At 33.7% G+C, this 23,779-nt stretch overlaps 1 protein-coding gene across 4 annotated transcripts in view; it reads right to left on the bottom strand.

Moving 5' to 3' along the window:
* rhea (Talin_middle and talin-RS domain-containing protein rhea) overlaps positions 1–23,779 on the bottom strand; it is a 144,133-nt gene that overhangs the window by 76,227 nt on the left and 44,127 nt on the right. The window contains exon 1 of one of the 4 annotated variants that reach the window (XM_072522510.1): positions 11,905–12,027. The exons of the other annotated variants lie outside the window; for them this stretch is intronic. The gene's annotated coding sequence lies outside the window, so the exon portion shown is untranslated. Of the gene's footprint in view, positions 1–11,904; positions 12,028–23,779 lie in introns of those variants that run through there. 4 annotated transcript variants of the gene reach the window in all.

Here is a 23,779-nt window from a genome sequence, read left to right as displayed (position 1 = left end):
TAAAAACCAAATAAAATGTTATAACAATTAAATGAAGTTTGCAGAGCGATAGGTTTAAAAATAAAATAAAGTAAAAAAAATGAGTCAGCACCACACAAATATAAAAATACATAACCATACCATAGCAAATGTTAAACATTATGTATAGTTGGGCTATGTCATCCAACTGGGAAAACGAAACCAGAAGCTGAAATTTAAAGAACAACTGTCATGGGCCGCTTTCGGTAAACTAGCATATATCTTGAAAAACACCTTCATTCCTATAAACTTTTAGAAACAACGCTAAAGTGAATAGAACAAAAAATGCTTGGAATATCACTAAGAGGCAAGATTAGAAACACCGAGATAAGGCATAAAATGAAGATCAGGGATTTCGTGGAAGAAATGACAAAAATTAAATATCACATAACCAGATATGATGATGACAGGTGGACACGGAGAAACCTAGAATGAAGACCAAGTGATCGACAAGACTTCAAAAGAAATGAGTAGATGATATAAGAGGTATGTAAAATGGTTGACGAAGAGAAAATATGTGATATAGATAGGAAATCCTACTAAGGAAAAACGAACTAAAGCAAGAAATGGAGCTGTGGAGACTGGCCCTTGGAAGAAAAAAGTTTGGAACTCAGTAGTTGTAGTAAAACAACAGATGGACTTACTAAAAAAAAGACGTTAACTTTGGATGATAATGGGATAAAAATTTAATAGATTTAGTTATCTAGGATTGGTACAGACTTTTAATTAGAAGAAAGTCGACAAACCCTACGTTGCGTGAAAAAAAAAGTTCCAATAATACTGACAGATAAATATGATATGTCTACCCAACATTGAATGTTGGGTAGTTCAAAACAAGGAAGATCGACGAATGGACTAACATTGTTAAAATCAAAATTGTCTAATGGATAAGTGGAGTGACATAAAATGATAAAACAAAAACTGGAAATATTCGCAATAGAATAAGCTATATTATTTTTATAAATATCTTGCAACATACAAAAATAAAATAACGACATTAGATAAAGAAATTGTTATTTTCATTGTAGGTGTTCGAAATGAGTTTCTGCATCATTAAAATCAATGTTGTTATGGTCAGGCCATGGAGTTGGGGTGTACATTGTAAAAAAATGACGTGCACTCTACCATCCATGCTATGGCATGCTGGACGAGCCATACAGTCTTCAGTCAATACCATAACTGGTTTCCCATTAGTTTTCAAACTTTATTTTAAAACGTAGTTTTAAAAAGTAATATCTTAGGAATTAGGTAATAGGCACTTTTTTCTTTGAGGAAACAGTAAATGGAGGGGTTTACTTGAAAACAATTAACTCAGCACAATTATGATATTTACATGACGGAGCTCCTTTCATCTTAACGCACTTGTCCAAGGTAAATTAAATGAGCAATTATCTAACAGATGGATAGAAAGAGAAAGACCAATTCATTGGCCAGCTAGATCACCAAAATTAAATGAAGACGACTTCTTCTTTTGGGGCTATATTAAAGATCTAGTGTACCGTGAACCTACAACGACAATTAATGACATGTAGGTCAGAATTAGAAACACATATAATGCTACGCCACAAATGCTTACAAACGTAAGTAGATCATTTAAGAACTGTCCTCAAGACTGTGTTAACGTTATGGGAGCTCATTTCGAACGCTTTCTACAATGAAAATAACAATTTATTTAATTTTTGAAGCGAAGCTTCTACACTGGCGTTGTATTACTTTTTCTCTACACTAAAACGTTGATGCGAGCGTCACGGAACTAGCGCCACACGATAGCGTTGTCACGGGTAGCGACACAAAATAGCTGTTCTTTACATTGCCACAAAAGTTGATCACCCTGTATATGAAACTTCATGGAATTTTCTTATCGTATATGCTTGAAACTTCATGAAATTCTCTTATCTATATAATTAGGTATATATGTAATTTTTAAGTAGAAATACTAGAAAACTTCTAATTCTTGTATCCAGACAATGACTGCAGTTTTCTGTCAGTCAGCAAATGAACCAAACTATTGTCTTTGATTATAATACACATGAAAGATCTGAAAATATGTAACACGATATGACCTACTAGGTAAATGTATGTTGCTAAAAGGTTCGAAGTGGAAACTGTTGCATGTATTAAATGACTAACGACATCTACACCCTACATTGTATTACTCGAGAAATTTATCACAAAAGAAGGTACATAATATCCAGTATTGTCTCCAAAATTATAAAGAAACATATTTATCTACATTTTCGGAACTAACCTGGTGGTATTATTAACTCAGTTCAAAACTGGTGATATTATAGTCAATGGAGGAAAGGAGAAAAGGCCATAATCAGTGTTAGAAAATATGTAAGAGATTCCAAACATAGAAATATATACAATAAAGGGCAATAATTACCTTTTACAAAAGTCGCCCAACATAGAATTAATTTATTTCTCTTTTTGTCGTAGACAAAGGAATATTCTCTACAAAAATGTTCATTTGTAACAAGAACATTTTCATCATCGGAAACAAAATACTCCATATCATTTAGATGCACTTTTTCATGTAGATAATGAATCCATTATCCAAATTACTCCAGTTATCAAAGTTCACGAGTAAATGTGTTTTTATACTTTTCTCCAGGAGCAAAAGTTTACGGATTCATAATTTTCCTTTACATAACTTTTAATGCTAAAATCCCAATCCGTGAGAAGATTTTCTGTATCTGTTGCAGTTTTGAAAGCACTAATCCTTGGACGGACAGAGAGCCAAGAGGAAATTTTAAGTACTTTTTACAAAAAGCTCCAGGTGAAATATATTTAACACCATAAAAGCAATAAAAATTATAATTTAAATAGCCATTTTGATAAAATAGTTTATATTTATAATAGTTTTATTTTAAGGTTTTTATTAGTAGACATGACGATACTAAATGGCTTGTAAACAAATAATGAAATGACAGATTGAAATGAACAAATGATTTGTTTGGTTGAGATTCAATTGTTATTTTACTTAAATCTATTAAATTCACCTCTCTACTAAATAAGCAAGTTTAGATATGCATAGACCAAATGCAATCTGTCTAAAATGTATTCACTGATCATCCAATCGTCCAAAAGATTTAAGACTCTTACCAAGTTATCACTTCTCAAAATGTAACAGTTACCATAATCGGGCCATACTGGTGTACCATGCAAGGAACTTGCAGATCAGTACGCATATCCGTTATCACTGATAAAATCCAAAGATTTAAACGCTTGCATTAAAATAAGAACCAGAACTTTATGACACCAGCACCGGGACACTAATTGTTCAGCCTTACAGGATACATCAGTTCAATAAACAGTCTGGTAGAAATAAAAGGAAGATTTGCTCCACAAATTAGAATGGCGATCTTCCTACAATTTAGAGCGTACTAAGAAACGAAATTCATTTCAATTCGAAGGACCGCCCACTAACGTGAGAAATAAGAACACAAGCATTAAACAATACGTAATTTAATGATTAACTTTGTTACTACAACTAAGTTAAGATCTAGCCAAAGTTTTAGCGCAAAGTTTTTATATCTAAACCGCCGATCATTGTCCAATTTACACGAGTCCGCGTAACACCACACGAGAGCACAGAGATGTTTACTTCAGTATTAATATACTTGATTATTAATGAGCGATTGTGAAACATGTAGCCTTTAACTATAAGCTATATAACAATAACTAGTTATACTCAATACGCGAAAGTCTAAAAGTCTTAAACCAGAAACCTCTAACCAAGACGCGACCAGCTAAGCTGGGATACAATGTGACACTGACTAATATGCGAGAGTTGAACACTCTAACTAAGACGCAACCAGCTAAGCTGGGATACAACGTGACACTGACTACGTAACTACTCTCAAATTATCACTGCCTCACCTATCAGGGGTCAGGAGAAATTTCTTCGAAATTTCTATTAGGTAGCTAAAACACCCTTTTGAATGATTGCTAACCGGGGATTTCCTAGGTACCAGTTTACAATGGTTAAAAACAGTTTTTGAATGCTTTATACCAGCGATTTCATTGGAAATTGATCGGAGAAAGTTACCTCCGAGCAGATAGATCAGAGCAGAGGTAGATCTTATGAAATTAGAAATTGTTTGCTACCACTAGCATAGCAACACTTGGATAAATTCACACTCGTACCATTTTTAAACTCTACAAGTCTCTCAAGACATGATTTCACTGAGGTAAGCAAACATCTGACACTCAAAATTAACCCATGGGTAACTGATCTCATCTAGCACCGATCCTCTTGTCAAAGCTCTCGACCAAATTTACCAGTCAAATACATACTCCTGGTTCTTCAAGCTCGCGTTCGGAACGTCTTTCACTCGTATCGAATTGTAATTCTAATCTCGTTACATAATATACTATTTACAAAAAAAAAAATGTCATGCATTTTAAGACTAATTATTATTCCTAAAAAACAGTTTAATAGCATTCTAAAGGAGTAGAATTGTCGTAATATACGAATATAATTCGAATTTATTAATAAATTCGAATATAAATTGGAATGCGCTATGTCCGAACTTCTCGATTGACGATGTAAAGTAATTCGCAGTCGAATGTTGTGGAGTAAATGATTTATTGGTACCTCAAAATACGTACACTCAACGTAACTTTAAAAATGACTAAACGTACTTCACTGAGGTAAATATTCTGATTAGACTACTTACAAAAAAGAGTTCAACCCCAATTTATAAGCTCACAAATAAAACAACAATTCCACCAACTTGTAACTTTGAATCGAGGTGCTTACACACATATAATTCGCACTATGAAATGATTGCCACAATATTTAGCAATTGATCTAGGTTTTACCAGAAGGTAAATAACCTCGTAATTAAATTAAAATATATATAAGAGCCCCTTTCCATATCAGTTGGTCCTCCTATGGAATTTGCCTATGAATATAGGGTAAAAACTATGCCTCGAAGAATTGTGGATGTCATTAAAAATAAAGGGGATGAAACTCAGTGGTAGACTTTCACATTTTTTGCGCTTTTATTTTTGTTCTCTAAAATTGAATTTTCTTATCAGTCTAACGTTGAGCCAACTGATATGGGAAGGGGCTCGTAGGTATCTATAACAATTATATAGGAAAAACTAAGAAATTAAAATTATTGTTAGATTATAAATTAAGGAAAGATGGTGATATGAATGTATTTCGTTTCTGGATCAATATAAATGTTTCCTATAAAATTATCCCCAAAATCTTTGAAAACGTGATTCAGGACGACAATTTGCCAACGCGCAGTAGACTTTGTGTATGGAGTTTAAATCGAATGACAAAATGTCTACACATATAACTTTCTTCCTACAGCAAAAACCTACAGAAAATAAACCTAAAAGATACATTGTTCCACAAAGTATTCGATGTAAAATCGATCAACAAAATCTCAAACATAAATTTTGGTCAGAGTATTACATAAAGCTACCATACAAGTAAATAACTGATGAAATAAAATGTGGTCAGTTGAAACTATAACGCTGGCCATTTAACCACCTTCAAACCTTCCTCCAATAACATAAAACGTAAAGGTCCTGTTCTCAAAATAACTGGTTACCGCTCTTTAAGTGCGGTAGTAAAGATTTCCTTCCGTCTCTCTTTCTCTCTCGCCGTATAGTTCTATCCGCTTAGGACGGAATCAGGGATTAACTCTATCCCATGCAAATAACAGATGTACACCACTTCGGTCGTTAGACTTACTCTATTCGATTCCAGAAGATTGAGTTTAATCAATCGGCTCAGAAGTTCGTAAGTGATGTGGACCAAAAAATTAATCAAATGCTAGGGTGATTGGTCAATAAAAATATATGGCTTCGTCGAATATTATTTTTATATCTGTGAAAATATAAGGGAGAAGTAAATGAATTGGATATCGAAATAAAAATGTGGGAAAAAGATATACGATATGATATTTGTCGAGATGTAAAACAGGTTAAGAGAGAGATTTTTAAATAATTTTTAATTCAAATTATCTACTTGTATTCTACTACAAAGAATATCAAAAAAGTGTTGCACTCGGGGAAGTGCAAAAACAAGTGAAAACTTTTATACGATGACCTGGAAGCTAGGAAGTATCTTTTATATTGACAATAATATATTTAAAATAGTTAGGTACACTTACGTAATTTTTTTTTCTAAAATACGCAGAAAAAACGGTGCATTTTCGATCTCTATATTTATGGTATATTCATATTCATCTTTAGAAAATGGTAAAAGGAATTTTGGGTTAGTTAGAGAGTCAAATCTACAAATGATGTTAATCTTATCACCATTTATTTTTTTTGCTGATTATAGATTTGTTGATTTTCGCGCAAAAGTAGATCAATGAAAACTTTTCAATAAAAACTCTTAGCTTGAATCCAAATATTACCTCAAAACTTAAAATTTTGCTATCAAAAGTGGTCACAGACCAATCATAGCATGCCTGATCTCATACTGGTGAACAAAGTAGAACACTTACTGATGTGACGATACCTAAAAAACAGTCTCTTTTTAAATACAACGAGAAAATCGCCAAATATAGAAATCTTGAGATACCATAAAGAAGACAATGTAGAATAGAAAGTACCCAGGCGATATTATATGATCCTCTCAACTACTGATATCATTTCGAACACTCTTCTAAGAAAAATTAACTAGGTCTTAATGAACAGCTTTATAAGACTCAAGCATACCACGTCACCTAGAGGACGAAACACGAAAAGAGCCGTCTAGACTCTAATTCCTTTGACATTCTAGGTATCTGGGATGAGTGAACTTTCCCCTTAGAGGGACTGAGAGCTGTTTCTTTTAGATCCACATGTGTCAGAAAATTCGTGGGAGATACTCCAGCATATCATCTATTTATACTCAGAAAGACTGGGCAAAATGTCAAGTATCTTTCAAGCGGTACCTCATGCTATTGGAAAATGCGCCAACTTAAACTTGGCACAAAATATCGAGAAAAAGAGATTATCATAATGCTGAAACCACACGTGACCAGCTCCACAATTATCATAAAGTTCGGTATAGCAACCATAAAAGCACGGAAATTATATGTGATGAGCTCCACAGTGGTATAGAAATACAAGAAATCAAAAGAGATGTAGATGGCAAAATATCTAATATATAGCAATTATGCCACTCTAAAATAGATATCTCAGAAACGAGACATGTATGCTTCGACAGCCTCATCTGCCGTCTTACATTTACCGCGTACTTTTGATTTTCGGTAACGCAAAAAAAATCACACATTGCCAAGTCAGGACTATATGCAGGATGACCCACCAAATCGACGTTTTTCAATTTCAAATTCTCGGATGTTATATGAGAGCTGCCATTGTCCTGATGCAAGAGGGTACGACGATTCCGGTTGTTTTTGCCAAGTTCATCACTTATCCTAGCAAACGAATGATTGTATACCATTCAGCATGGACGGTTCTTACAATCTCTAACGAAATCGTGGCAATATGTCTATATGTCAAATACGCCAAATTTAAAATCGTATTAAGATGTGGCAGAATGCAGATTACGCGGGATAGAGGATGAAATCTCTATAGGTACATAACCTAAGAAACTTTAAAGCATATTGTCTGAGAGCATATATGAGATAGACTAAGAGGATTTACCTGACATAAAAACTCTAGATGTACTGAACTTCCTAGGAGGAACAATTCTGCGCCAGCTCTCGAGATATCTGAAAACCGATTAGAAAGAGCAAGAAGAAGAGTAGCAATCGATCGCGCAGGTGCAGTGTGACTTCTCTCCTAAAATAGTGAAATAACACTGACGCCAGTGGTGTTCTAAAAGCACTTCAAGTTTTAACCCAAATTACAAGATAATCACATTTTCATTTGATCCCGAATGGATTTTAGATACCAATATCTTAATTTTTGCCAAGGACTGGACATTGCCAAAAAGAGTCCTAGACAGTAAAATGCAGGGCGCAAGACCAAAAGGAAGGCCACGGAAATGGTGGGAAGATGAAGTGGCAGCGAACGCGCAAAATTTGCTAGACGTGAGAACCTGGAGAAGATCGGCGCGGGACCGGCAAAGTTGAAGGCATAGTTTGGAGGACGATTTGGGCTGTAGCCGCTGTAGTTTAAAAATAAGGATATTGTCTTAAGTAAATATTAATTTCTGTCATTTCATCTGAGAAATATGTTCTACTCAGCATCGCCTCTAATAATCTTTTCCGCAGTTACAGATGAAACTTCATGAACACTCCAGACCACGGTGCATACCCTCCTTACACAATATATGTCCAGGTACCTATCCCCAGGGATAGGTGACATACCAGCGAAGACTTTAAAATCAATGGGCGAGATTTACATACATGTAATAATGGATATCTGCAAGATTATATGGATCACAGGTGAATGGCCTGATGAATGGAGCGAATTTACCTCTACCCTACCCATAAAAAAGGATCACTAACCGTATGCAGCAACTGAACCATTTCTCTTATTGCAAGCAAAATACTGCTACATATAATCAATGAACGGCTAAATAACTTTCTTCTACTTCCAGAGATAGCCGAAGAACAATTCGGATTAGTAAGGGAAAGGAACGCATGAGCAGATATTGAATAACTGACAGATAATCGAAAAAGCGAGGGAAAACAATATACCAATGCTGCTCTGGTTCCTAGAATACACAAAGGGTTTCGATTGAGTAACATCGAATCCCCTCTGGAATATAATGGGAAATATGGAAGTGTCTAACCGATAAAAAAGCAGCCAAAGTTAAAGTACGTGGAATATATTCAAAGGCGTTGAAAACAAAAAAAGTAACCTGCGATAGTCAGATGAAACACTTATACTAGCACCTAATGAAGTCGAAATGAGCTACTCTTGTCACTAAAAAACCCATAAGAGAAGTCAAGAAACGAGATTTTATCGGTGGGAAAGTGGTTTTTATTCTAAAAGTAGTTACTATAATGTAACATATTGTATAATTAAAAATGCTTAGATCGATCAGTAAAGTCAGAGAAAAGGGATAAAATTAATAACACAAAAAACGGAGCGTGGCACTTGGGGAGTGCCGACATAAGTGAATACTTCTTATAGTGCGATATTACTATAATGTGGGTTAATGAAATTTTATATCTGCTTATTACTGAATCGTTAATATTGTTTTATAATAACACAACACATTTAAGTTCTTTGAAATTAAAAAAAAACTTAATTTTTTGCTTTAAAAATGTTATTTTCTGACTTTGGTAATTTTCAAAATTTGTTAAATATAATATAGAATGTATTCATCATATACATTTTTACTATTATCTTGTATTTATGTTAAATTTATTGATTTTGATTATCATTATAATGGATTAAAAAAAAACAAAAAATTTCTCCTAAGCGGTGAATCGAACTTCAGTCATTCGCATGAAAAGTAAAAAGATGTGGAGATAGCCACGGTTTTAGTGACGTAAATCTAAAGGAATATATATATATATAACTGTTTGTATGTGAAAATATAATTGTTGTTTTTACTATTCTACTTACAATTTCATCTGTTAACCTAAAATATTAATTATGTATATTACTGTATACCGCAAGGTTGCTGCACGCGTCTCGGTATTACTCGTCACGCTAAATATTATTTCGGGCCTGTGCAAAAACATCGATAAGAAGAATTCACTTCAATAGGACATTGAGCAGTCTAGATAGGACATTGATCGATGTCAATATGAGAATATATAGGATAAAAGAATCGATGAAGGTCAAATAAGACACAGTGGGAGACAGTTAGGCGACACGTATTGGTGAAGGAAGAAGTATAAGAGGATGACCAAACAAGACATGGTGGGAGACAATCAGACGGCACATGTCTGCCAAAAGGATTTTTGTTGGTAAGAGAGGGGAATATGGGGAAATGTAATTATCTGTACGGAAACAAACCTCGCATAGGAATAATGACAAATGGAATGATGAAGATAAATGATGTGTATAACTGATAGTCTAATGCTTATAGAATATATTCAGAACAATAATTTAATGGTTGTATACGGTTAGAAAAACGCGATCTTTTTTATGCGCAGGTGTCGATAGAACCATGGTTTGACTGATTTAAAACATAAAAACTTGGAAAATGAACCCAAAATGTCTTTTAAAAGGCAGTTCTACCATTGATCACATAAATCCATCAGACAAATATCAGAAAAAACGACGGAGTATGACTTAGACTGCCATTACATCTTCGTAGATTTTAAGGCAGCGTACGATACTGCGGACAGACCAATGACAATAAGGAAAGTTGAATGTACAGTGCGAGTATAAGGAGATCTTTCAGAATCGTTTACAACGAACAGGCAGATACGCTATGATGCACGCTGTTCAAACTAGCGTTAGAAAAAGTTATGAGAGATTCAGGAATAAAAACGGGTACGATATATACGCGATAAGCAGTTTTAAAAACGCCGCAGAAAATATCTGACTAACTTGCAGGAAACTAAATATATGCCGGATATATCAAGAATGCAACAAAATAACTTAAGAGGTGCAAAACGAAACTATAGAAACGGTGGAAGAGTTCTGCTACTTAGGGCCACTGTTTGCTTCAAAAACAACGCATCGAAAGAAATAAGAAAAAGAATAGCGTGGTTAACCGCTGTTATTTTGGCCTAGGCCCTCAACTAAGCGAGAATTTTAACAATATGTCAAAAGCAACAAAGTGAAAACTTTATAAAACAATAATACGCCCAGATCACTTATACGCCTCTACGCCTCACTTACGGATCGGAAATATTGGCAACGATGACCCAAGATGAAGAGTTATTACAAATCTTTGAAAGAAAAGTATTGAGGACCATATACGGCGGAGTTAACGAACAGGGTCTGTGAAGAAGGCGATTTAATTTCTCTACAGATTCGCGAACTCTATAGATTTTTTGGTGATGCAGATATCATCCGCCATAATAAACCGCCTAAGATGGGTAGGCCACGCTATGCGGAAGGATGAAGTGATCCTTATAAAATAAACATGCCAAATAGGCCGGTCGGAAGAAAAAGACGAGGAGACCTAAACTCAGATATCTGGACGATGTGCTTAAGGGAGATTGGAGTAAGAGGATAAAGAAGACAGACACTCGACAGGAAAGGATGGAAGAATGTTTTGAGGTAGGCCAGGGCTCACGAAGGGCTGTAGCGCCAACTGATGATGATGATGATAACCCAAAGTGAAGCTAATAAGAGAATTGCGGATACAAAAGAATCTTTAACATGCTGATGTATTTAAAAATTAGAATCGTCAATGCATGGAGACTGTATAGACTCATTTGACACATTGTAGTTTCTATAACTTACAAATTCCGTAAAAAATTCAGGACATTTTTTTAAAGAAATTAGGGAATACCATTCCATCACATATCATAAACCCTTAACTTTACATTTTCACGGAGCCTCTGAAAAATGACTAAAATTAATATAGATTTTCAGAACCAGAAAAATGTCTATACACGCACCCTCAGGTTGCGTGTATATGCATCAATATATAGACACATAAAACAATATAATCAAATTTCCCAAATACCCTTAAAAAATTACTATAAATCACTAAGTACATAAAAGAAATTTGAAGGAAATAAATATCACAGAACAGCATACGACATAAGGTTCAGCTGTAGCAATTCTGCCAAAACCGTAGAAGTATTTGATGGAGTGCTCTTTCAGTGAAATCTCCAGAAAAAATACGATGTCCATAACACATCAATCTGAAAAAAGCTCCAAGAAAGCTGATCACAAACAAACTGAAAGTGGTTTAAATGTATTATTTCTGAAAGAAAATTTCATACAAGTAAAATACAAGATTAAGATTTGATAAAAATATTGAAAATAAACATAGCTTTATAAAATAATTTCATTGATATTAACAGCAAAAGCTTTACTTACGCCATCGTCCTCGTCCCACCGCAAAACTAAACTTAATACTTGAAATAAACAGAAAGAAAACTGAAGCCTACTGATGAAGGCTCAGCATAAACCAAAACGTTGAGCAAACCGAACACAACCAGCTTCACTTCGAAAATGACGCAATTTTAGTGTTTGCCAGACTTCCAACGTTTCTACGACCCCTAGAATACACAACCCCTTCCTATTGGTCTGATTTCGCATAGGGGGTGGAAACGGAGGGGAAACGGCTATTCGCCGAATCGGATTGGTGGCGACACTCTGGCGCCAACTCAAATGTTTCTTGTAGATGTGCAGTTTCCACTGGATGAATTCGATTTTTGTCGCAGATAAAAAATTGGAAAAACTGGGGGGCGATGTGGGGAATACGATTTGGCACTTCCTAGAATATAGTGGAAATTTCCCATTTCCAGATAAAGCTGTGCACATAAATATCAATTTGTTTTTTTAGTTGTAAACTAGTACGAAGAACATTTATCTGGAAACTATAAATTAGTGCGAAACCGTGAAAGGTTACGAAAATATGAAAAATGAAAGTTGGGATAAAGCTTAAAACAGTATCAAGAATAACGGGAGAATAATAAAAATGTAAATAAATCTTTAACTAAATAATACAAGAATGCTACAAGCATTTTAATTTGGAATAATAAAAACGCACAATCTTTTGATTTTACCGAATCGCCAGCTACAACTATCTAAGGCTTTTGTTAAAAAAAAAACGAGAATTTAGGTAAATAAGTAAATGTGATATCAGAAATGTGAAAACAATTGTTTCATTAAAAACTATTAGTGTATATCTGTGAAAAAATCATTGATTTCACGTAAAAATCTTATATGTACAAATATTTGTAGGTTCGAAAAGATATATGAGGAGTAGCTGATGGTAAATCCGTAAAGAAGTACAGCTGATTTAGCTCTGTTTTTTTAGCAATTATAAAAAGTGAAAAAATCATTTTGACTATAAAACGTTTTTTATAAATTTTAAAGCAAAATGGTTTACATGAAAGTTTTAGATCATAAAAATTGCTTTAATTTTACGAGTTTCCAAAGTAAAATACATAAACAATTGACAGAGATAATTATAAAAAACACTTATTTTTGTAGTAATTTATAAATGTTTTTGTTTTTTGCATAATGACATGTAATATAACTACTGGAATGGCGGTTAATGAGTTCTTAAAGTGTGCTAAAGCACACTTCTAAGCATCTGCGTATAAAATATTTGGTATTGTATTGTTTGAAAGACTTACACATTTTACAAATGATATTGTTGGTCAATATCAATGCGGATTTACTGCTGGAAAGTCAACTGCACATCAAATTCAAGCACATAGGCAAATTCTAGTAAAGTCACTAGAATATAACATAGATACACACCATCTCTTCGTCGAATTCAAAGCAGCCTATAACAGTGTGAAAAGAACTGCATTATATAATGCAATGACAGACTTTGGGATGCCACCTAAGTTAGTTAAGTTGACCCAACTAACAATGCAAAACGTAAGCTCATGCGTTAGAATTGAAGGAGAAAACTCTACGTTCTTTGACATTAATAATGGTTTAAGGCAGGGGGACGCGCTGGCGTGCCTCCTCTTTAATATTGCCTTGGAAAAGGCAATTAAACAATTAAATATTAGAATGAATGGAACTATTTTTAATAGATCGACGCAAATTCTCGCATTCGCTGACGATATAGTCACAGTGGACAGAAGTATGAGAGACATGGTGCAGTGTTTTACAAGGATTGCGGACGCGGCAAGTGAATTAGGAATTGTGATAAACGAGGAAAAAACCAAATATATGTTGGTTTCTAAAAACTCCCGAAATATCCAACAGAGAATTCAAATTAACAACCATACTTTTGAGCATGTCAAATAATTCACATATCTTGGATCGCTAGTAAACGCAACAAACATGACAAGCGACGAAATAAAAAGACGCATATAGCAATAGCAAACAGAACTGTTCACGGTCTCCAGAAACATTTAAAAAATAAAAATATAAAACGTGCAGTAAAGCTCAATATATACAAGACCTTGATACGACCGGTTTTAATATATGGGATTGAAACGTGGACCTTATCTCAAAATGATGGAAGAAAAAAATTCTTAGAAAGATTTTTGGGGCCGTAAATTAAAATAGGTTATGGCGTCGAAGATACAACTTTGAACTATATTAATTATACACCGATCCAGATATTGTGAAATCCGTTAAAGTGCAGAGACTTAGATGGGCTGAACACATTGCTAGGATGTCAGATCACGAATACACGGAGAGATTAACATTTTCAAAACCAGAGGGCACAAGAAGCAGATGACGACCAAGAAGGAGATGGATTGATGATGTGGAAGAAGACCTACTGATTCTACGGGTCAGAAGTGGATGGTCTACGGGTCAGAAGTGGTCAGATGGAGGGAAGTTGCCAGGAATCGACAGGAGTGGCGACTTCTTTGTGAGCAGGCCAAGATTCACAACGGATTGTCGAGCCACCTATGATGAAAGTGTGCTAAATTTCAACAAGATCGACCAAAGTTATTCAATTTGTTTATCCCGGAGAGGTTTACTGAAACAACTGCAGTTGCCCAAACAGTAACTCTAGAGGTATTTAAAAGATAGCAATCGATTCTTTGAGGTAAAAATAGCACAGTTCTTATTATTTTGTCAAGCTACCCCAGTTTAAAAGAAAATGAAGGTTCTACGTGCTACAGAAGCCGAGATATTGAAAATTTTACAGCGCGCTTCAATTTTAAGTTCCATTCTAAAAAATCTGAGGTCAGACAGTTCTCCAATTCACTTTTCCGTGGCGGTATTTTACGAGTACTATCGCATTAACGGATTATAACCTCTTACTCCTTCACTATACATGTTATCTATAAATTGTATCATTTAATTTAGATTTTCATGAAAACCTCGATCAATTTTTAGTTCTTAATGTCAATAAACAATGGAAATATAATTTTAAGAAAAAAATGGCAGCTTCTTTCCTATTGGTCATAATTAATTTTTTAAGAAATTGTGTTTTTTCACCAGCTTTTCATTGAACCTACTTAAAAGCATGTGTCATAAAAAAACCTTTGTTTATAAGCTAAAATCTCACCCCTTTTTCAAACTATCTTTTTATTAACAATGGTGATAAAATGCTGTAAGTTCTTTTTATATACCATAAAACTGAAGACTCAAAGAATCGATTTGCTAAATACCTCTAGCATCACTGTTTGGGCAAGCACAATTGTTTGTTTAAATAATCGCTCTCCCGGGGTAAACGAATTAAATAACCCTATAACTTCCACAATTTCAATCAGTTATAATGGGTGTTTTTTTAAAGGTATAGAACTTTGAAATGAAATAAAACAAAGATGAGTTTTTTAATTGACATGAAATTGACGTTATTCAAAAGATAATCTTTTGGCATTATAATTTAAATACGATTTCTGCCATATGACCGCCACACGGCTGGCTCTGACGTAGTCTAATCTACAGGTCCAATTTTCGATGACTTTTTCCAACATTTGTGTATATCGGCAACAACGCAGCGATTGTTGTTCTCCAAGTGGTTAATCGTTTCAAGCTTATCGGCGTAGACTAGCCAGTTCTCATATCCCTACAGAAATAGTCTGGCGGTGTTAAATCGCATGATCCTGGGGGCCAATTCACGGGTCCCAAACCTGAAACTACGCGGTTACCAAAGGTTTCTTTCAATAAATCAATTGTGGCACGAGCTGTGTGACAGGTTGCGCCATCTTGTTGAAGCCACAGCTCCTGCAGATCTTGTTTGTTCAATTGAAGAATGAAAAAGTCAGTAATCATGGCTCTATAGCGGTCAACATTGATTGTAACGTTTTGAAGAAGTACGGACCAATAATTCCACCAATCCACAAAGCACACCAGAAAATCAGTTTGTCTGGATGTAATGGTTTCTTAACATACACTTGAGGATTATATTCACTCCAAATATGGCAGTTTTGTTGGTTGACATAGCCATCCAACCAAAAATGAGCCTCATCGCTAAACAAAATTCGCTTTTGAGCCCATTCACAGAATCTACGTCTTGCTAGATGATCGCATAGCTTCAATTCTTGCACGAGTTGGATTTTGTAAGCACGCAAACCAAGATATTTCCGAAAAATCTTCCATAAAGTAGATGGACACATATCCAACTGCTGTGCACGATGGTGGATAGACTAATTCGGTTCTTCCTCTATGCTACGCTCTACATTAGCAACAAATTTTTCTGTACGTACTGTACGACGTCTCTGTGGATACGTATTATCATTTAGAGTAAACGTGGTGCAAAAACAGTCCATGATTAATCGAACTGATTGCTCTGATGGATGATTACGTTGACTATAAAATGGCCGTAGTGAGAGATACGTATTTCGAACAGAACCATAATTTTCAAAATAAATTTGCACAATTTGGAAGAGATGCTCAGGCGTCAGTCTATTTATGCTGAAAAGATAAACCAAACTAAACATAAATTACTTGACAGCTGTCAAAACAGCCGCCAGTTAAAAAAATGTTGCCAACTTACACTTCTATACCTCTAAAAAAAACACCCTTTATTACATATCAATATGCAAAACACAAAGTTATTAACATTTATAAATTACTGCAAAAATAATGGGTTTTTGCAATTATCCCGGTCAATTGTTTATGTATTTTAATTTGGAAAGAACTTTTTATGATCTACAACTTTTATTTGAACCATTGTTCTGTAAAATGTATAAGAAGCGTTTTATACATAATGACGTAATGTCGACGATATCAGATGTTTTACTTATAGGTTATGACGCAATTAAGTATTTGATGCAAACTCTGGCGAATGAACGAATATCATTTCCTCAAAATCACACTTCCCTCTTTCGATCAAATAGTAGGATAAACTAAATTCGTTTTAGAATTAAAGAAAGAAAATACAATTTAATTGTTGTAATATCAATAAAAGCATTAATTATAGCTACGACTTACCATTAACTGAGGTATTTAAGTAGTTTATTATGATATTTACCTGCAACAAAATAATTAAATTATTACTATAAATTTTAATATAAATGAATTTGCATAATACTATATATACTACTATAATATTAGAAATGATTTAATTTAGAAAAAATATGTTTAAAGATAAACGCATAATAGTTTTTGAAAGCAACAAATATTTTTCGTCGTAAAAATTTATACAATTTAAATTACAATTCCTTTTGAATTTGAATTGTAAAAATTTGTGTTGTGTTAAAAATAGCAATTTTTTTGATTTTATTTTTAAGTGCGCTTTTCGAAATTCAATTAACAATACTTTTGTTGAAAATAAATAAAAATCAATGACAATTTAAGTACTTGAAAAAGTGCTTTCTCTAAATATTTTTTTTTCAATATTACAATTATTAAAAACAAGTTCAAAAACTAGTCATGTTTTAATAAAATCATGGCATTTTTTCCAAACTATTTTTTTGAAATGAAAATTTGAGAGCATATTTAGGAAGACTTTACTTATATGATGCATACTCATGGACAAAAATATCGAATATTTTCGAATTTTCCAATTTTTTTTTTGTAGTAACTATTATTTCAAAATAATTTTAGATTACTGATAATACTCATATAGTAGGCTATAATATTTTGATGTTTATTTTGACGTTTATTCAGTGGTTAGTGTCATTCGTACATTTTATCATAAAAATCTTTCTTCACGTAAAGGAAAAATCATATTAATTCGGTTGTTTTTAGTTTAATTTATTAAGTTTAATTAAATATTGTTTTGATTTAACTAAGTTTAAAACAAGTATCCCACCAATTCGACACTATGATGAAGTCCAAGTAGTACATATTGTAATTTTGTACGAGGAAGGATATGCACAAAAAGGTATCGCACGACGTCTCAGCAGAACTGAATCTATAGTTTCGAATACTCTAAAAAGGTACCGCTAAACAGGAAATTTTGTACGAAGGCCTGGTCAAGGACGCCCAAGGTGCACAACCGCAATTGATGACCGTTTTTTGGTTCTTAATTCTACACGAAATCGTTCATTGACGTCGATGCACCTCAAAAATGAGCTATTAAATGTTAGACAAGTTAATGTGAGTTCACAAACAGTTAGCCGAAGATCAAAAGAAGCAAACTTAAAGCCCAGACGCCCCGCCAAAGTTCCACGTCTTCTCCAAAATCATAGAGCTCGTGATTTGGAATTTGCAACAACACATATTTAGTGGAATACCGACAATTGGAAAAACATTCTTTTCACTGATGAGACCAGAATCCTATTATGAAAGCCTGATGGTAAAAACTACGTCTACAGAAGAGTTGGAGAACGATTCACCAGCTGCAGTCTCGCCCAGACCGTTAGTTTTGGAGTTGATGACATAATTATTTGGGAAGGTATTGGTTGGCAGGTACGTACCGCACTTGTGGAAGTGATTGGACGGATGACTGGTGATTCTTACGTTTAAAACATCCTGCAAGATCATGTTTTATCATATGTTGGTTACATTGGATTTGAAAGATCCACGTTAATGCACTATAATGCTCAACCACATGCCGCTGCCATAGTGAGTAATGATCTTGATGAGGTCCAAATTCGAAGATTGGATTGGCCACCGTTTAGCCCGGATTTAAATCCAATAGAGCACATGTGGGATCACCTAAAACGCAGCATACGACAAAGAAATCTCGTTCCAAATACGATAGAGCAGCTTCGGCTTGCTGCACAGGATGAATATAATGCAATTTCCCAAGGATATGTCCAAAATTTACTTGCAAGCATGCTGAGTAAGATGCAAGCAGTAATAAGAGCTAGAGGGGGGAATACTCGTTACTGATCATGCGCTTCTTTCAGTTAAAACGACTTGTTTAAGCAATTTAAATTATTATTTAAGTTTAGAGTAAAATAACCTTATTTACCCAATATTAAACATTTATTTTATTCACAATTTTCCGCATAAAAACTTAAAATTGTTCATTAAACATTGTTAAAATAAATTCTATTTTACAATAAACGACTAGATTGACCTGAATTTATTTTGAAAAAACAAAAATTTAATAATTCCAAAATATTCAATATTTTTGTCCATGAGTGTAGAACACACCTTCTAAAAGGCAAAAATGAGTGAGATAGCTATAGGTAAAAAAGTGACAAACGCGGTATAGTACATCGGTGTGGCGTGTGGCCTTCCTAAACAGCACAAACATAACCTGAAAAATTGAAAGAGCCCATGCTGTTATCATAATATTACACTGTCAATTTACACTGTCAATATATGAAAAGAAACCATTGTGAAAATGGGGGGTACGTTAGGATTGTAAACTTTTTTTTTTAATAATAAACACTTACTATCTATTCCCAAATTTTCATCCTTGCGTTTTAGCAAAATTTTGACTTTATTATCATATTACTATACAATATATTCTACTTGTAAGAATTGTGTGTTTTTTTGTGGATTTTTTAATAAAAAAAAATGCGTATATAGCATGGCAGCATTGAACACTAATTTTTTTTACTACAGAATCATTTAATACCATTTAAAGTTCATGTAATGGGTAATCAATAGTAAATTGTTTCGTGTTCGAGCTAACTACGTTGTATTTTTTCAACTAGAATATGAACCATCATTATTTTGGAAAATTCTCACGAATAAAACAACAAAAGGGCAAATTTTTTTTATCGAAAAGCAGATTATTCATTCTAAATCAAACTGTGCTCTATAAACTTAAAAATAATTTAAAACGTTTAAACTATTTTTAAATTATTAATAATATGTTATAAATATAATAAGGTTATTTATTGTATAAACAAACAGTAAAAAAAAACATAATTAGGGATGGTTGTGAAGTTATTTCTAGAGCAGGCATGTGGGTAGTAAGTCAGCATCAACTTTCGCTGAATGAAAAGCTTTATGACTTGACATTGTCCTTGTAAAACTAGATTATAGACATGTATTAATAGTTTGACTGAAAAAAATATTCAAAAGTACTTTTCACTACAAAAAAAAGCAAAAATTATCGAATATAACTACAAAACTGACGTAAAAGTAAATAGTGGGTGGAATAATTAATTTCCAGAATACGTTCCAGAAATTAGCAAATTATATAGAAATAAAGAAATTATATGTACTTTTTCAAAGATACTGACAAAGTTACAAATTCAGCAGTTTTTCAGAGCTTATACACAACTGGTTTAAAAATTTTCAAGGATTTTCAGTGTACTCTTTTTAAAGTATTCTAAACGTATAGCTGAGAATAGTCAATATCAAAGATCTTGGTGGCTACTTTTTTTGAATCCAAATTTACTCTCACACAGTATCACACTGAGAATATATGATAACCTGAAATGGAATGCTTTTAAGCGGATCTAAGTTATAATTTTATGCCAGCCGGATTTTCTTAAAAGAAAAACGCCAAAGTGACATACTATCGAGACGACTTATACATACGTTTGAGCACTATATATATAAATAGTGCTCAAACAACTCAGTTTTTGAGCCTACGTTGTGAGAGGAATGCAAATTTAAAGTATACCGCCGTCTGAAGTAGTGTGATGTTGGAAGCTGGGGAGTAGACATCTGATACGATAAGGAGTTAACGCTTCTATAATTTTTTCACGATCTCGGAGAAAAACTTAAAACATTGTTTAAAAAGAATACGTTCATTGGTACAACTACAGTAGGTATTACAAAACAATGAGGAAGTTCTCCAATTTCCAATTTATACATATCTAGAGTGGTCAGCAGAAATGCTTGTCTTTAGACAGGCATTTCTGCTGTGTTATCACATGGATAGGCACGTGAATACGTCACATAAGAAGCTAATATACTTCCACCTTTCACATCCCACTGAGATACTTAATTCACTTGAGAATAATAAGGAATATTACTAATGATCGTAAAAACATCACACAGCCAGAGAAATAATTCAATATCCTACAATTTTTGATGACGAAATAACAAGCAGGGCCACTGAAATCCCATGTGTCACTAGATATTAAGATTTAAAAGAAATATGTAGAATATATTAAATATAATTTTGGTATTAAAATAATTATTTCTTTCCCTTTTTGTTAAGGATATCATTTTTGGGTCATAACACCTGTAATAAATATATCAAGTAATAAATAAAATAATATTTATTGTGTTTAACCAAAATATAAAAAAATGTACCAATGAACATGAGAGAACTACTTAAGCATATTTTAAATTCTACCAAACGGTAAACAAATATCTTCAAAACTGAAACTAGAGAAAATATTTTGTTACCCCAAACTTTTATTACTTTTTTTCTTTTGCCACCTTCAAACATTCTAAAAATTACAAATTGATAAGCTCAATGAATTATATCTCTGAATTGAGTGGGTATCCGAAATACAGTGACGGCTCGTATATTTTTTGGAAATTGAAAATTCCGTTCTCGCTGCAGAGAATCAAACTCATGCATTCCTGCTTGATATGCCAGTATCTAAGCCGCTGAACGGGGCGCCAAACAATCTACATAAAGACTTACAATATTCACTAACTTGAAATATTGCTAACTCTATTATTAGTATCATTTAATGCTTTAATACTAAACTATTGCGATTTTGGTACTTTCAACAATACATATTACACTATAAGTTAAATTTAACACTGAAATCATGTCACTGTATGTGTGGAGAGACTCTCTATCCACATTTAAATTTAGAAGGTAGAACGTACATGCCGGTTTGACGATCCCTTCTCCAATATTTTTATTTCCAATTCTTTATCATTTGTTCATTAATAAGTGCACAATTAATAAATTTTTAAGGCCTCTTATTTAGAACTATACGTGAACTTTCACTTCATTTGCAAAAAACTATAGTTAATTTCCACGAGGTCAAAGCTTCATATAGTTCAGGTACTTCATGTAGAAGTACCATCAGCAGATTTTGTCCTGATAAAATGAAAAATCTGTTTATCACTTTTACATTAAATGCATCTAGTACATTATTCACTTTATAGTAGTTTTATTCAATTTGTCTTTGTAAATGCTTATGGTGGTATTTAAGACTTGATCTAGACTGTACTAGAAGTTAATTGAGCAAATTTATCCTCATAGGTATTTACTGCGTCAGCACAAACACCAATAAAGTCGATTTTTAAGTTATTAGTTCTTACGTTAGCTCATTTTGAGAGGTTTCCTTACACTTCAGAACTTTTGAAAATACTTAAAAATCATAAACAAGTTAGTTTCTTTTATATTGTTTGTAATTATTTTGTGGAAGTGAGTAACCTATCAACCAAGGAAGGTCTTATGCAGAGCGTACCTTAAATTACGATTGCTGTCGATGGCTAGATAACATGTCTTGTCAATTCATCGGCTTGGATGATGCAATGTACATCAAGGAGAGAGAGGCGAATGTATGCAAATTTGAAAGACTGTTAATGTTTGTAAACATTAATGTATTTTTCTTTCCTTCCTTAAAAATTTACGCTTAAACATAACTTTTCCGAGTGTACACCCTCTAATCACTCTAATAGAGATTACTTATGACAAAAATAAGATTATTTACGCGATGGTTTGCATTTTATAAGCTCCACCACTGACGAAAGGGCATTGCAGGGAGTAGGCATCCCTTCGAAGAAAAACAAGCAGAATCCACGGGCGCCAGCCAGCCGGCCACCCGCAGCTTCCGCGTTTCCACGCACCGAGAGAATTCTCTCCGGCCGACATCGACAACGATGAGAGCGCCGCAGAGTTCCGACGCTTACCCGAATTTTAAGGCACGCGACTGCATTCGAGAGATGGAAACAGCCACGCTATAGGTAATCTAGATAGCATAGTTGATATTACCTTATATTATGCAATATGTTGTATTATATTGTATACATCGATAATACTGTTATTGTAATTAATGGGACGTAATTGTGCTAAAAATGAAAGAAGTAACATTAGTTACGTACAAAAATCGTGTTGTTTTGGTGTTATGTCTGAAATACATATTTCAGACAGATTCGATACGGGGCTTACTGAACCGGTAAACTTGGTTTGCGCTTTAAATAGTAAACTATTAATATGTCATTAGTTGTTACTGCTTTACGCGAAAACGTAAAATACCAGACACGTACAATTCGTTATTGACATTTTAATATTTTTTTTGTAATATCAAAGTTTATATGTATATATCCCTTAACCTTGGGTAAAAATTTCAAGCAGCTACAACAGTCTCGTAAAAAATTACTCGCGACCAAAAAATGTATAAAAAAATTGAGAAGACCGAATTTAAAGTTATTGCTAAATCTCGGGAAGTCCGGAACTATGAAACTTTTCAAGAGGGTTTACGGGGATGATTACTATCTCGTGCCAGGTACAAGCATTATTAAGTGGTGACCTGAACGTTCAAAAAGCGACCAAAATGTTTAATCGAAAAGACCATCGATTAAGTATTAAGGACCTTACTTAACATCTGGACATTAATAAAGGAACGGTAGGGTGAATCTTGTGCGAGAAACTAAACATGAGAAAAGTGTGAGCTAAGCTTGTACTAACTGGTAGACTGTTAAGAGAGGAACAGAAAAAGTTAGCATGTAAAGAGATTAGTTATGATACCCAGAAACAAATCGAAAAGAAAGAAAAAAATCGAAAAGAACTTACATTTTTTATTAAGAGCCAAAACTTGAGTTGGGAAACAAGTGACTAAAGAATTTTTTCAATATTACCCTGAAACAAAGCGGCAATCCATGCAGTGGTAGAGTTCTCAGAGAGTAAACAAATCAAAAATGGTGGAAAACCAAGGCGATGTTGATACCACAAGGTCAGACAGTTAAGAAATATTAGCATTTAGAGGTTTTACTAGCACTCAGACAAAAAATTTACAGAAAGAGTAATGAAAAGTGGAAAGAGAACTCCTGG

Source organism: Diabrotica undecimpunctata, chromosome 2, assembly GCF_040954645.1.
Source record: "Diabrotica undecimpunctata isolate CICGRU chromosome 2, icDiaUnde3, whole genome shotgun sequence".
Taxonomy (NCBI): domain Eukaryota; kingdom Metazoa; phylum Arthropoda; class Insecta; order Coleoptera; family Chrysomelidae; genus Diabrotica; species Diabrotica undecimpunctata.
This window is presented reverse-complemented; position numbering and strand designations above follow the sequence as displayed.